This window comes from Lampetra planeri, chromosome 28 (assembly GCF_965212315.1).
Source record: "Lampetra planeri chromosome 28, kcLamPlan1.2.h2, whole genome shotgun sequence".
NCBI classification, from domain to species: domain Eukaryota; kingdom Metazoa; phylum Chordata; class Hyperoartia; order Petromyzontiformes; family Petromyzontidae; genus Lampetra; species Lampetra planeri.
Window position 1 is genome coordinate 9,471,350 of NC_136134.1, and position 15,569 is coordinate 9,486,918.

The 15,569-nt window shown below is 46.4% G+C and overlaps 1 protein-coding gene across 1 annotated transcript in view; it reads right to left on the reverse strand.

Moving 5' to 3' along the window:
* The window catches only part of DISP3 (dispatched RND transporter family member 3), a 241,513-nt gene that overhangs the window by 158,541 nt on the left and 67,403 nt on the right, over positions 1-15,569 (reverse strand). The gene's annotated exons all lie outside the window — the stretch shown is intronic.

A 15,569-nucleotide genomic window follows, 5' to 3' on the forward strand; every position in this document is an offset into this window, starting at 1 on the left:
TTCGGAAATCGAATTCGGATCAGCAGGTTCACAACGTAGCGCGCCCGTAAGCACTACGCCAGCCATCGCTCCACCCCACGTGCCCGGTTTGAATTGACGACAGCAAAGCCGACGGTTGATTCGACTGCATCAATTTCTTACCGAGCTGAACGCATTTCCATAATCTATTTAGGCTCCGCACAATGGTAATTGAACTTCATTACTCTTTTCCTGAATCTTACACAGTTGGAGCTCTCGCACACCAAGGTTATAAATGTACAAATGTTTAGATGTAATAATAATAATTGTTGTTTGAAAAAACAGAGCAGCCACACAAAGATTACAGACAGTCAGTACACGTATGGAGGAGAGGGGAGGGGGGGTGGCGCGGGTGGGGTAACACACAATCGCTATCGTTATTCACGACGACGTGAGATGACATTTAACTAAAAATATCATCGGACAAGCGAAGGCATGAATATGGTCAAGGGTAATCACGGAGCGGCAGCCAAGGGACGGAACTTGTCTGAGAATGCCACGACCATGAAGACGCAGAAGATTAAATAAACGCTCTTGCGGGTTTCCCATGTGGGACTACCGCATCGCAGGGTTGTGAGAGATAACGGGGGAATGGGTAGACCTTCATCCAGCAGTGAATAGACCATGGCTGACATTGAATGGATGATGGCATAATCGGGTAGGCCTTCATCCAGTAGTAGATTCACCATGGCTGACATTGAATGGATGATGGCATAATCGGGTAGGCCTTCATCCAGTAGTAGATTCACCATGGCTGACATTGAATGGATGATGGCATAATTGGGTAGGCCTTCATCCAGTAGTAGATTCACCATGGCTGACATTGAATGGATGATGGCATAATTGGGTAGACCTTCATCCAATAGTGGATTGACCATGGCTGACATTGAATGGATGATTGCATAATTGGGTAGACCTTCATCCAGCAGTGAATAGACCATGGCTGACTATGACTGGATGATGATGATGATGATGACACCGCACCGTCAAGCGGCCAGAAATGAACAGCACGAACAAAATCAATAATATTGTAACACGTGTCTTGAATTGGGCAAGGTTATTACAAGAGCTTGAGGCGGGGGAAGGGGGGGGGGAGAGATGACGGGAGAGTGAACGCTGTTTGGGTTCCCCTCCCACCCCCCCCCCCCCGCTCCACCCGGTGTGCCTAACAGGGCTTGAGCGGCTCGGCCGAGTCGTGTGCCTGCGAGTACCGCCGTATTGCGGTGCCTAATGAGGCGTCCTCCCGCCAGAGGGGGAAAAGCCTCCAACTGCGCGGCCACGACCAAGAATGGGAGGCAGCCACGGCGGCAATGCTCACGATGAAGCCCTCTCAACCTGAGGCCACGTTTGATTCCTCTCTTAAACGATTAGCGTGGGGGTAAGTGGGGGGGGCGGGGTGGCTCTCCCGTGGTGTCAATGGCGAGCAACGCTGCTGCCCGAGCTCCCCGGTTCGATCCCGTCGTGGGTAGAAATAATTTTGGGGATTTCTTAAAATCCTGCATGATCGCTGCGAGCAGCGTGAGCGGGTAACGAGCATCACAGTTGGCCGATTGGACAGGTCGCGAGTGGTGGGGCTAAGACTGAACTATGTTTTATTTTACCAGGTAAGGGCCCACTGAGCTACGTAGCTATTTTTTTCAGAAGCGACATGGCCACAAATGACAGCTCAACGAAGTGACTGATCGCGTGGAAATTTATATTGGCCAAATACTCTAAACGCGCGGTTCTAAATGTGGAGGGGAAAACACGGTGAAAAATCCACGCAACCACGGGGAGAGAGAGAGAGAGACACGCAAACTCCAAATATACAACAGGCATCATGGTCAGGATTGAGCCCACGATCTCCTGTATACCAGGCGAGGTAGTTAACATCTTGCCACCGTGGGGAAAGTGTGGGTAACTCCCCCCCCCCCCCAACTCTTTCGAGACGTCTGGCCACCGTGGACGTGCAGAAGAAATGCTTTGAAGTCCCTGCTGTGGAGCCTCACCCCAGCAGCCAGCAGTGGCGTGAGCAAGCCAGTGCAGGGCTGCACCTTTACCTCCTCTCCCTCCCTGTAGAGGGAGAGGAGGTAGCAAGATGTTAACTACCTCGCCTGGTATACAGGAGATTGAGGATTCGATCCTGACCCTGATGCCTGTTGTATATTTGGAGTTTGCACGTCTCTCTCTCTGTGGTCGCGTGGATTCTTCTCCAGGTCCTCCGGTGTTCCCCTCCACATTTAGAATCAACATCACGGCGTTTCGAATATTTGGCTGCGGTAAATTTCCACGTGATAAGCCACTTCGTTGAGCTATCATTTGTGATAGCCAAGTGGCTTGTGCAAAAGAGCCATATAGCTCAGTGGGCTTTACCTGGTAAAATAAATTAAAAGTTTATAATAAATCAAGTAAAAAAAATGAAGACCATTGCTTGTGTGGCGATCGAAACGTCGTGATCTATTATTTTTTCTACCTACGTGCCATTACCGAAAAAACCAAAGAGTACGTTTAAAATAGCTGTATAGTTACGGGCTGCAAAAGCACCCTCAGACACCGTTGAAGGATAATACTTAAGGGGACGGACTTCAATCAAGTTTGGGAACAATCATTGCATATGCATGGAGTTATGTAACGCAAACCCAATTTGCGTGTTTCCTCGAAAGTATTTAATCAGCAATACGGAAGCGAGATTGTAGGGCAAAATGAATTTGTCAGGGAAAAAGTAATTTGCAGATTTGTAAAGACGTTAGTCCTCATGGCTCTGGTTTGATTGAGTCTGCAAGCTTTGGTCAACTATACCGTTGTTCAACGTGGCCAGTTTTCGATAGGGCAAGTCCCGAATAGCAACACAACCTCATACGAAGGTCTCGTTAATATTGGATCACATCTGTGCGGCAGTTATAGTACCCCCCCCCCCCGCCCACCCCCTCCCACTAGACAGAGCTCATGGACAAACGCTCTAAACCTTTGTTGCAAAGCGCAAAAACCATTGAATACAGCACTTAACGATTCAGCATCCAACAATGTCCACAGTGATTCGATGACTCGATCATTTTTCGATTTAAAGCTTTCGTGACTGCAGGGACAGCTGTCTCCCCGACAGACCTGGTCTTCACCTGAGGACGGCTGCTTGCGTTGTGGCCGAAACGTCGTGAGAATTATTTTTATTATATTTTATTTTTATCATTTTATTACTTCCCTTCTACGTTACTTTATCGAACGAACCAAGAAGATGACTCGATCATTCTTGAACGTTCTGCAGAGCTCTCCAATACAATTCAACAATTAATTTTCTTTTTTAACAATCATTGAGGCAAATGCAGCGACGTGAAATTGGCCACGTGAACCCATTATATGCAGGGCACATCGATCGATAAGAACAAAAAAAGCATCGAATCTTACAGAAGCATCATGAGCAAAATCGATTTTAATCGGTGAATCAATGCATCGCGCTACACCACTCTAATTTACCAAATTCTATCACGACTGTGCTAGTGGGTGTCGCATCACGGGACGCAGAATCCAATTGGACCTCTCAAAAAGTCACGGCGCCCTTTGTGGCATCACAAAAATACTTCTGAGACACAATTGGAACCTCCTTGGCCAGTAACAAAATATGATAATTGGTTTTTTACCCTTTTATCTGGCAACAAAACTGACACCTTTTTTTAACAAGGAGTCATGTTTGCATTGACCACAATACCTGCGGTCGGAATGCAAACAAAAAACACAACTCTGATAAGGCGCACGCGCCTTTTGGCGTCATCTGGTCCAACACCATGTGAGACTAGGCTCTAAGAAAAGCTGTCTCGGGTGTGGACCAATCAATTTCAAGGACAATGCATACATTATCAGAGTTGTGTTTTTTGTTTGCATTCCAACCGCAGGTATTGTGGTCAATGCAAACATGACTCCTTGTTAAAAAAGGTGTCAGTTTTGTTGCCAGATAAAAGGGTAAAACTACTTCTGAGACCTCTCCAAACGACCTCTGGCTAGAGAGAGTAATGTTCGCCCGCATGACAGTAAATCATATATATTTCTTAATTCTCACAAGGGCTGGAATTTAGCCAAATTGAATGCAAAACCAAAATTTAATGTGCTAAGGGGCTGGGTTTATCTGTGCAGTCACTGGTGACTGGGCTGAGACCATAAATTGTCTACACTTCAGAAGCCAGTTTAATCAGAGGCGGCTGCCTGGATTCGAACCCAGGTTCTCGGTTGTGCGAGCTCAGGCCTTTGACCTCCGAGTCACCTGTCCACCCCCTACACCACCACCACCCCCCCCCTCCCTTATTGAACATCAAAATTTGTATAATTTTCTCACCCTTTCTGTCTTGTTAATACAGTTTTGTTAGCTCCATTAGCCTCAACATAATATTTGCATGCAACTTGCATATCATTAGCATACATCGTTATTATCAATCCACCAGGCACAGAATGCGGTTGCGTGTATCGCGAACGGGCGAAATTGTTTGACGCGCCGATAAAACGCCACCCGCGGTGTCCACTGGTTTATTCTTTCATGCTGCTATGTCGTAATTAGTAGCAACATTGGACTTCCAAATCCAGTGGTCGCCAGTTAAATCGCCTGTCGCGTCGGTTTTAAAACAATAGGGAAGCTCATTAAACCCCCACCCCCATCCTCGGTCCACCCAGCGGGTGGACCAACACCGAGTCAAGTGGCAGATTGCGCGTGTTGCGGTTACACAGTAAGAGTGCCCCCATCGTTTCCAATACGAATGGACATCGTGAAAGAATTGGCCCAAACACCCTCTTAGAGGGGCTCTCTAAGGCCCTGTGTAGTGGAGGCCCCTTCTGCCAGCAGTGGCATGAGCAACCAAGCCCCGGCCTGCACCTTTATATATATATACGTATATATACTGGGGTTTGGACAATCATAATTCTCCCTTTGGATTCCAGAAGTGCACGGTTGGGTCAAAGGGAGCGCAGGCAAATGAAGTGCAAAGCCACATTGTCACGCCTTCATCTCGCGCCGCTCCTGTGCAGCATTTGCACAGTAAAGCAAAGGGCAACGGCATTTTACGGGCAGGAAATATCATTTAAGAGCACATACACAATGTGTTACACACGCGTACGTGTGGAGCAGTGGAGCGGTGGATCGTTGCACACTGCGCTACGAAACCCGGCTAACCCCGGTTGAGTTCCCTGTTCCCGAGGCCCTCTCGTTCCCCTTGACAAACCTCCGCCCTGACCAGCGTGATCTTCGTATGGTCGAACAATCCCCGTGACCGACTAAGCGTAGGGAGAAATGGATCCGTCGGTGAATTAACAAAGGGATGAAAATAATAATTATGTTGCTAGGAAATTGACAATTGCTTAATTAAAATTAATTCAGTGCTTCAAGTGACTTTGTACAAAAGTGGTTTATTATTCAAATAGACACCGCTAAATCCTGCTGGAACAACAAAAAAAGAATCACCGTTTTAATGATGCGTGCAAATTAATACGCTCACCGATTGATGTGTGAAGGGTAATGGAGTAAAAATGACAGAACAAAGTCGTCTGATGAAACGTGGAACGATAGAAACGGGGACGGTAACGGAGACAAGAATAAGGTGGAGGACCAGTGCCCAAAAAACGCCACCTCTCACGTCACCTTCATCAGCTCTTGCGTAGCGTCACCGACGGCCACGTTGGAGGAGTTGTGTTTGTTATTCGTGCTTGCGCACCACCGCCGGGGACGGTGTCATTGCACGCACAACGAAAAGTGATCGAGCGAGACGACGGGATGGCACGCGCAAGTAACGTACACGTTGAACTTCCTTCGCACCGTACCCAGCCAACCGTTGCTCAAATCAGAGTTGAGCGGGCACAAGGACAACAAGCTAAACACAGGGGGGGGGGGGGGGAGATGATGCTAGTGGGCACTTTGCTGATACCACCAGGGAGTAGATACACGGGGCACCTCACAGCCCACGGCAAGGGGATTCGCAACATCAATGCGATCTACCAAATCCTCGCCTCCACACTGGCGGATTATGGGCGAATGTTGCCACGTGGCCACCGTCACCACCGTCTGGCTCGGTGGTGCCGGGTAAATGGGTGCGGTTGTGAGGAGGACAGCATAAAGCTCGTGCGGGATCTTTACTTGCCCCCAGTAAAAGGGTTAATCCTGAATGTAATTTATTTTAAAGTGTAATGGTATATAATGAGCCTGTCAGTTTGAGCTTTTTTTTTCCTTTGTGAAAATGACTCTGTCCTTAATTCCTGTGACAATATTACCATGGGCACTTTCAACAGCAGAATGTCTTAATGCGAGTGAAAAGTAAAAAAACATTTTATGACCACACATTACACATCCCTCCCGCTAGCCGCCTTTGTGTGATAAAATGTCTTATTTACACAGGTGACAATTTGGAGAGTTGGCTGCCAATTAAATACCTCTGTGCAAAAAATGTAATGATGGAACAAACGATTTCATTTAAGGAGGAGGAGGGGGAAGAAAGGAAGGAAGGGGTGGGAAAAATAAAATAATCCATCAGCCGAGAGAAGGCGCAAATTAGCAAGCGTACACAATTTAAAATCAACACCTTCCCTCGATGATAACGCAACTTCCCGCGAAGAATGATGATGAGATAAAAAAAATATAACAAGATGAATAATTTACACAGCGAATGATCTCTGGAGCAGCGGTCGATTGGGCCGGAGGGTTGTGAGCGTGCCTGGTGGCGAAGCACGCAACGGGGCAGCGACGGTGGCAGGGGAGAGAGCGGCGATAATGTTATCACCTACAGTTTAAATCTTAATAGGCTTTCTTAGAGGCAGGGGATGAGGTGTTATTAAACTGATGGATTGGGTTAGAGCGGTGTAGATGTGGTGAAGCTTTTCTCTCTCGCTCGCTCACCCGCGCTCTTCGACTCCCCCCCCCGCCCCCCTCTGGTTTCACCCTCGCGTCTGGTTCTCACCGCGTGTATTTACCCCTGGATTTGTCGTTGACTACTCTCGCCGCCGTGCGCGTTCGTTGTCCCCAGCACGCGCCACGACGACGACGCCGCCGACTCGGGCGGGAGACTCCCCGTCGCGCGGAGCGAAACCTGCTTCTCTCTTCGCTCTCCCATCCAACGTCCGCGTGCCCGTGCGCGTGTGCCCGTGCGCGCGTGCCCGTGCGCGCGTGTGCTAGCGCACGGTACGTGACAACGGAACGAGTGCGAAGGCTAGCCTCGTAGGAAAGAAAGGAATAATCGTGCATCTACTCTGCACAACGTACATTTTATTTTTACGTTTTCAGCGTATGTGTTTTTTTACTTTACCAAAAAATACGCATTCATGTTCTGTCACCGTCACAAACACACACACACAGACATGCTCCGAGCATGCTGCCAGATTCGTGACGTGAGAGGATTGCACGAGTCGAAGGTAGTCGCTGCGGTAGCCTTTGTCATAATTTCTGCCATACTGCGAGACTCTAACATTATTACTTCTCTTTGTTAGTGACTTGATATCAGTCGCAGGTGACGGTACACTTCAATGTTGTTTATGCCATTTATTGTGAAAATTCTGTCACAGTTCCTATGATTGCTTTTTCATTGCTTTCATGGCTTTATTTTGGTGATTTCGAAAAGTGTATTGGTTTAGCCATGTTTGTTTGTTGTAGTACAGAGTTAGACTGATGGCCTTAATTTAAGCTGTCTTGTGGTTGTTGTTGTTTGACTTGCATCCCACTGGGATTTTTGCACACAGCGTTGGTGTACGGTGTTTTTTCTGCAATATTTTGCTGTCTTTTCTTGGATTTTGTGTTTGCACTTAGTCACATATTCACTTTAAGATGTTTTTTTGTTCATGTTTTTGTTTTTTGTTTGTTGCGGTTGCACCCGATTCAAGAGCTGAATGGCTCACAGGGCTATACCTAATAAATGAACTTGAACTTGAACTTGAATGCGTCACGTTAATTTAAATAACTGGCCTAAAGTAACGCACGTTTAGCTGCCTAATGGCCAGAAACCTCAACGTCAATTCATTACCGCCGACTTTTCTTATTTGGAGGCGCCAAAAAAACGTATTCGCAGTTATCTGAGGTGCCGTATGTTGTTGCCCGCTTGGCATTTCGAGTTTTCGGGCCTGTGCTCAGCAACCGTGATGCCATTTGAAAGAAGGCTCTCCCCGCTCTCTCTTCACCTTAGCAACGTAAACTGAAACGCCGCTGCCCCCCCCCCCCCCCAAAAAAAATCTCAATTCTCCGCTGCCCCGCAGCTCTGCATCTCACTCTTCCCATTCTCATTTCTCTCTCGCGCGCTTGTGCCCCCCCCCCCCACCACCACCACCTACCCCGACCTGATGCACTCCTCCTCGCTCGCTTGCTGCCTCAGGGTTACTACCGCCACGCTTCACTCGTTCCACCCCCGCCCCCACCAAAATAAATATATATACACATTTGTGAGCGAATCCATTTGCACCGCTCGCAAATCGGACCAGAGCCAAAACTCGCAATTGTTCGCACGAAATACGGAGCAGAGCACAGCGGCTTCCTTCCACAGCAATTCCACGCAGGATGAAAAGACTCAGCGCCCATGTGATTATTGGGTAACATACCGTCTTGCTGGCTCCCAACACATCGTCACATCTTCACAGACATTACCAGTGTATTTCGATTTAAAGCTTTCGTGACTGCAGGGATTCATCTTCTTGGTTCTTTCGGTAAAGTCACGTAGAAGGGAAATAATAAAATAAAACATAATAAAATAATTCTCACGACGTTTCGGCCACAACGCAAAGCAGCGTCTGAAACTCATTCAGACGCTGTCTTCCCGACAGACCGGTTCTTCACCTGAGGACGGCTGCTTGCGTTGTGGCCGAAACGTCGTGAGAATTGCTTTATTATGTTTTATTTTTATTATTTTATTATTTCCTTCTACGTGACTTTACCGAAAGAACCAAGAAGATTACCAGTGTACTGCTCTTTAACTCACCCCGCACTCTCCTCCCACTCACTTTCCTCCGATACCACAGCGCAATTCGACACACCTTACCAACTTCACCTCCCTTCTGTATCTCGCTGCTCACCACTTCTCGAGGGTTATGTGGCCTTCATATTTTCAGTATCAATCCACAACAAAACGAAAATTCGGATAATCCAAAACTTCGTACATTTCGGCCCGAGTTTCGGATTTTCACCTTTAAAATCGGGATTGTGTTTGTGTAGGTGGACGTGCGGCTATGGTCGTGCCTATTAGGCGGGGAGAGGAGAGAGCGAGAAAAGTGGCGAGTCATGGAAAATCAGAGTGAGACATTGGAGAGAGGCACGGCAGTTTTAAATAGCGACGATTGCCATTACCGGAGAGAATGGATTTTTTTCTCACTTTCAATGGAGCAGTTTTCCCCGCTAAATCACCCAGCAAGATGCTGCCTCTAAAGGGCTGACGTGCATTTAAAAAAGCCTCATTCTTACGCCTTCCCGTACACTTTCCATAAGCACCGATTCTCATTTCATAGTTTGTTCAAAGGTATTGTTTCCATCATCTGCGGTTGACAGGCGATGAAAGTGTGAGGCTGCGTGGAATAACTCGGCTCGGTTTTTTTTGTTCCTGAAAGGTTGCAAGGTTTGCACCAACGGTTAATCGATTGAGCTCTTATTTTTTTCGGATCATTGCCTTTATTTAACCAGGTGAGAACGCATTGAGATTCGTAACCACCTTTAGGAGGCAGTCTTGGACAGTCAATAGCCACAAAGGGACAGTTACTAGCATGTTATATTCAACCATAATTTACAGCCCCTGCTGGATTAAGGCTTGCAGAAGTTGCGTTGGTCACGGAGGCTATTTCACCATACTTCACCATGCTGGTTAGTGAGCATTGGCAAAGAAGGAGATTCGAGGACCATTAGCCATCATGGCCAGGAATTGAACCCAGGTCCGCCAGGTTCATAGTGCAGTGCACTAACCACTGTGCCACCGCTACCCAACCCACTTCCATTTATTGGAATGGCCAACTCCTCCAAATGGCTACGTCACAGGGGATAGAACATTACGTTCACAGCAGGTAAAACAAGCGTAGATGTACTTGCTCGCTGTGGCAGGAATCAAACTGTGCGTAAACTGGCTCGATTGGCCAGAGCGCCCTAGGGCAGTGAAACGGGCCAATTGATAAGCTCGCTTTGCCGCTTGTTGCCGAGGTTCGCCGCTCGAATTCCAGCAGCCGCCCTGGTTAATATTGCCGGTGTACAGCATCAACCACAAATACATCTGCCTCACGATGGAAATTAAAAAAGAATAAAATTCAATGACCCGATTTAAAATAAAAACAACATTTTCCATGCATGCCGGCGTGACGGTTTACCAATTTTTTCTTTACGAATTTGAGGAATTATCCGCACATTTCTGAAATTGGGTAAAACCACACAGCAATATCATCCCCTGCTGGCAGACTATACTCATCTGCGAAATATAGCCCTGTGCTGTAAAATAAGAATGGCAGGAATACCAAATGTAATCAATTACTATTATATCATTGAAGACGGGTGCAAAAACGATGACGGCAGATGGCCATTAATGGCGAGTGAAGCATTTTGTCTTGGCGGGGCGAAGAGGAAAAAGGCAGAGACAGAGTGGACCTCGAGGCTTTAAATCCTATAAATGGCCCACCACCAAAATGTATGAAATCGCACCTGATAGATTTATTTAACAAACTACCGTAATTAACGTGTCACCAGCCAAAAAATAAATGCTACAGAATAATTCCCAAAAACCCTTTTAATAATTCACAGCCCCCGAACGTATGATTAAGTGTAACGACCTCTTTCGGAAGTTTCGTCAAACATCACGATTCTAGAAGTCATTTCTTGCCTCGCGCAAAATAGAAGTTATGCATGGCCATAAATAAAGAGCGATGTTTTTACTGCGTAGGTGTTCGCGGTCGTGCTGTTAACCGCGTGTAGTTTAGCACGATGTCCTCCGTTTTAGTCGAAGCTCCCAGCACGAAACGTCAGACATTGCACCGAATAACACGGGGCTCATTCCGAAAACACACATCACTAAAACAATGGTTGCAATTTTTTCCCCCAAATTCCCCTTATTTTAGGCGGGGGGGGGGGGGTTAAACTTACACTTACAGCGATCAATAGGTTTCCATCGCGAATGAATCAATGCAACAATGAATGAATGAATAAATAAATAAATAAATATGAATAATGGTGCCATAGATCATCTCTGTAATTTATTGATTACATTTCTGGCGCTCCAACTGGGAAGTGAGGTGTGTGTGGTGGGTGGGCGGCAGATTCGTCATTTTGGTGCAGGCTGACACGAGGCCACTGTGGAAGCCACTCAATTCCAGCGAGGCCACACCACATTTGTTTTCGGGGAAAGCGGAGCCATCGCAACACCTCAAAAGGTCGCAGTGTCGCGGGGGTCGCGATTACATTGTTCACGTTTCCGTTTGGCAATTTATTTATCGATGTACATAGATATCTTCATCGCATTCGTTATTTTTTTTATTCCTTTTTGTTTCCTTTCCTTTCCAGGAGGGATAAGAAACCGAAAGTGTCCCCTTTGGTGTACACAAAGCACACATTTTTTTGTTCTTTCGGTAAAATCACGTAGAAGGGAAATAATAAAATAATAAAAATAAAACATAATAAAATCAAATTCTCACGACGTTTTGGCCACAACGCAAGCAGCCGTCCTCAGGTAAAGAACAGGGCTGTCGGAAAGACAGCGTCCGAATGAACACCACCAAGCTTGGCAGCGTATATTTAAAGGTGAGAGACTCGATTTTGCTGAGCTTTCCTATCCCGGAGTTTGTTGAAGGATCTCAAAGCTATGTGGAATCCCTCCCTGTAGAGGCGGTTAGAGAATTGTATTTTATTATGTTTTATTTTCATTATTTTATTATTTCCCTTCTACGTGACTTTAACGAAAGAACCAAGAAGATGAATCCCTGCAGTCACGAAAGCTTTAAATCGAAAAAAAAGCACACATTGTGTACATATTTTATGCATGCAGTGTACACTTGGTATCGCGTGTGTGTGTGAAAGGTAAAGGAGACACAGCCCTGCAATTTGCGTGCCCACGTAATTTTAGAGAGTCCTGTCAAAACATCTCTTCCTTGGGCCATTCATTGACACAAGGGGGTTGAAACTGCTCCGCTGTGAGATCTCCATACATATCGTCTCACGACAAGACACCAACATTGCACTGAACGAAGCCCCATAATTTTTCGATTTAAAGCTTTCGTGACTGCAGGGATTCACCTTCTTGGTTCTTTCGGTAAAGTCACGTAGAAAGAAATTCATAAAATAATAAAAATTAAACATAATAAAATAATTCTCACGATGTTTCGGCCACTTGCGTTGTGGCCGAAACGTCGTGAGAATTATTGTATTATGTTTATTTTTATTATTTTATTAATTTCTTTCTACGTGACTTTACCGAAAGAACCAAGAAGATGAAGCCCCATACTCAATATGAAGTGCTCCTGTCGACAACGTCTAGTAATCGAGCAGCGTTTCCTTCTCAATTTGAAACAGGTCCAGAGTGTGTTGCTACATCAAATGCTCCTCGATAATATTGTCTGGAACGCTAATAGATACGATGATAAATCATGACTTGAAGCTTTCGTGACTGCAGGAATCCATATTCTTTGGAAAATATTTATTTTTATTTTCTTTGAACCATCTACGTGACTTTACAAAAAGACCCAAAGAAAACAACACGATGATGTTTGTTATAATATTATAATAGGTTTTCCCCTTTTTTCTGGAAACAAAATATATATACTATGGGAACCTCATTTGCCAGTAAAAATATGATAATTGGTTCTTTACCCTTCTATCTGGCAACAAAACTGACACCTTTTTACAAGGAGTCATGTTTGCATAGACTGCAGGTATTGCGGTCTATGCAAACATGACTCCTTGTAAAAAGGTGTCATTTTTGTTGCCAGATAGAAGGGTAAAGAACCAATTATCAAAATATATATGTTGATGATGATGATGTTTGTGTTTTGGCCATTTGTGTCTGTACTCAGCAACTGCTAAAAACAATACCCAAGAACACAATTGGAACTGGAGAAGGAGTGGGGGGATTGGAGGGGGGACATAAAGCAAATGTACGAATTAGCCGAGTGTAGATTCAGAGCCGTATTCCTCATTGTGGCTCAGCTCAGGTACAAACTGCTCGCTGGCTTTCAAATTCGCGCGAGCGACCCGGACGTTGACTTGGCTCAGGCTCACTCGGCCCACGATGAAACTTCTGAGCTTAAGTTAAGCGCACGGCTTTTAAGCCCGCGGCTTCAAGACGGCTCATTCGTGCCACGACCGTGATCCGGGAGCCGAGCCTGAACTAGACCCTGTTCCGTGAGTGTGGCGGCGGCGATAAAAATGGGAAACCTGAGCGAAAACACGTTGTTGCACACAGCTCAACAAAGCTCCGTAACCAACGCAGCTTTGCGGGCGGCAACACACCGCATCAATAAACTCTCGTCGGTGATGGGGAGGGGGGGGTGGAGAATCTGTCATCTTTAGTTCATGTATAGCTGCTTCAAAAGGGATACACAACACCCCTCTCCAGGGTTTTCATCAACCGCCGTATATGCGCAAAAGAATATGTTATTCTCAATTATTAATCTGACAGAAAGCATATCTCTCCTGGGAAGTACACTCTCCGTGTATTCTACAATAATAATAATAATACGGTTTATATTTGCAACGCCTTTGTCAATCCGCTGCTCGATCGAGGCCTCACCATGCCGTGTTGATCATGGGGGCTGTTTCGCCATACTTCACCGCGCTCATCATTGCGGGCTGGATGAATGGAAGTTTAGATGTCACTAGCCACTGGTGTTAGTTATGGCAGGGAGTGGAATTCAGGTTGTCAGGTTTCACAGCGTGGAGCCATAACCAATGCGCCACTGTTCCGCCCCTGTGTATTGCATTATGCCTTTGATTTCTGATTTTCCTCTGTACGGTCTTATGGATTTGTGCTCGTTATACATCTACTTAGATACCCTATATACCCACATGTCTTCTGGCATGTTGTATACGTTTCATTGCCACCCCTTTTCCTTGACCGATGACCTCCGACCTCCTCTGCCCTTTGACCTTACACCAAAGAGGTGACTCCGAAGTTACTGTCGGAGATGAGCGAGATCGATGGCAATCCACGAAGAGAAAGGGAGAGGAATTTATTTGCGGAATCTGTGCGCGTCTGGCTCTACGCAAACTATATCTACGTCACACTGTGCATCTCCCTTTCTCCTTGTATCTTTCTCCGAGTAGCTTTAAGTTCATCAATGTGTAGTGACACGTGATACAGTAGCATTCAATAATAGGAGTCTTTATTTCTTTCTGTAGAGTCACGTGGGTATAAAATAAAATAAATCACGACGTTTCGGGCGCAACACAAGCGTCCGTCATCAGGTGTTGCGCCCGAAACATCGTGATTTATTTTATTTTATACCTGCAGTCACGAAAGCTTCAAATCAAGATTGAGTCTTTATTTCCTCCAGAATGAGAAACACGGTCTTCAGGGATTCCCTTCGCTCCCAGTGTCCCAAACTCTCTCGCTTCCCCTTCATATATCCCTCAAGCCCCTTTCCCGAAGGTTCCTTGACCTGCTTTCTCTCCAGCCAATCACCTTCCACTTTTCCAAACGAATTCCAACCGTCCATCCTGTCAATCATCCTACGTTTCCCGCTCTTTCCATTTTCACATTTCTCTTCCAATCCCTGCAATTCCCTGCCTCTAACCAATCCCCTTTCAGGCCCGTTAAGTACTAATCAGAAAGCTTGTTTTTTACTTATTCTATGCGTCTTTCGGTAAAGTCACGTAGATTTTCTTTGAACCTATCTACGTGACTTTACCGAAAGACCCATAGAATATGAATTCCTGCAGTCACGAAAGCTTTAAGTCAAGACTTGTTTTTACTTATTGATTACCACGTCAGTTGAGTAATGTTGGTAATGATACAATCTCTACGTATGTATCTGCATCCGTGCCTCCCTCCAGATATCTGGCTCGTTTTGCCATGTCAATCTCGGTCAGTGCCTTTGTGTCTCTCTCCGTGGCTTTGTCAACTAGTGCCTCAACCAGATTTCTGCGTCTCTCGAGGTCTCTCTTTGCATCCATCTGCGCGTCAGAAATGCTGTCACTGTATCGCAAAGAACTCGCGCAAGTTAAGATTGTGCCCTCGTGCTCATCTCATGAATTGGGTAAAGCCATCCAAGTACAGTAGTAAGTGGGGCTACCTGAGCATGGGTGGGGCAACCTGACTAGTGGGTGGGGCTACGTGGGTGGGGCTACCTGACTTGTGGTTGGGGCTATTTGACTAGTGGGTGGGGCTACCTGAGTAGTGGGTGGGGCTACCTGAAAAGTGGGTGGGGCTCATGCCTAGTGGGTGGGGCTACGTGGGTGGGGCTACCTGAGTAGTGGGTGGGGCTACCTGCCTAGTGGGTGGGGCTACCTGACTTGTGGGTTGGGCTACCTGAGTAGTGGGTGGGGCTACCTGAGTAGTGGGTGGGGCTACCTGAGTAGTGGGTGGGGTTACCTGAGTAGTGGGTGGGGCTACCTGAGTAGTGGGTGGGGCTACCTGAGCAGTGGGTGGGGCTACCTGACTTGTGGG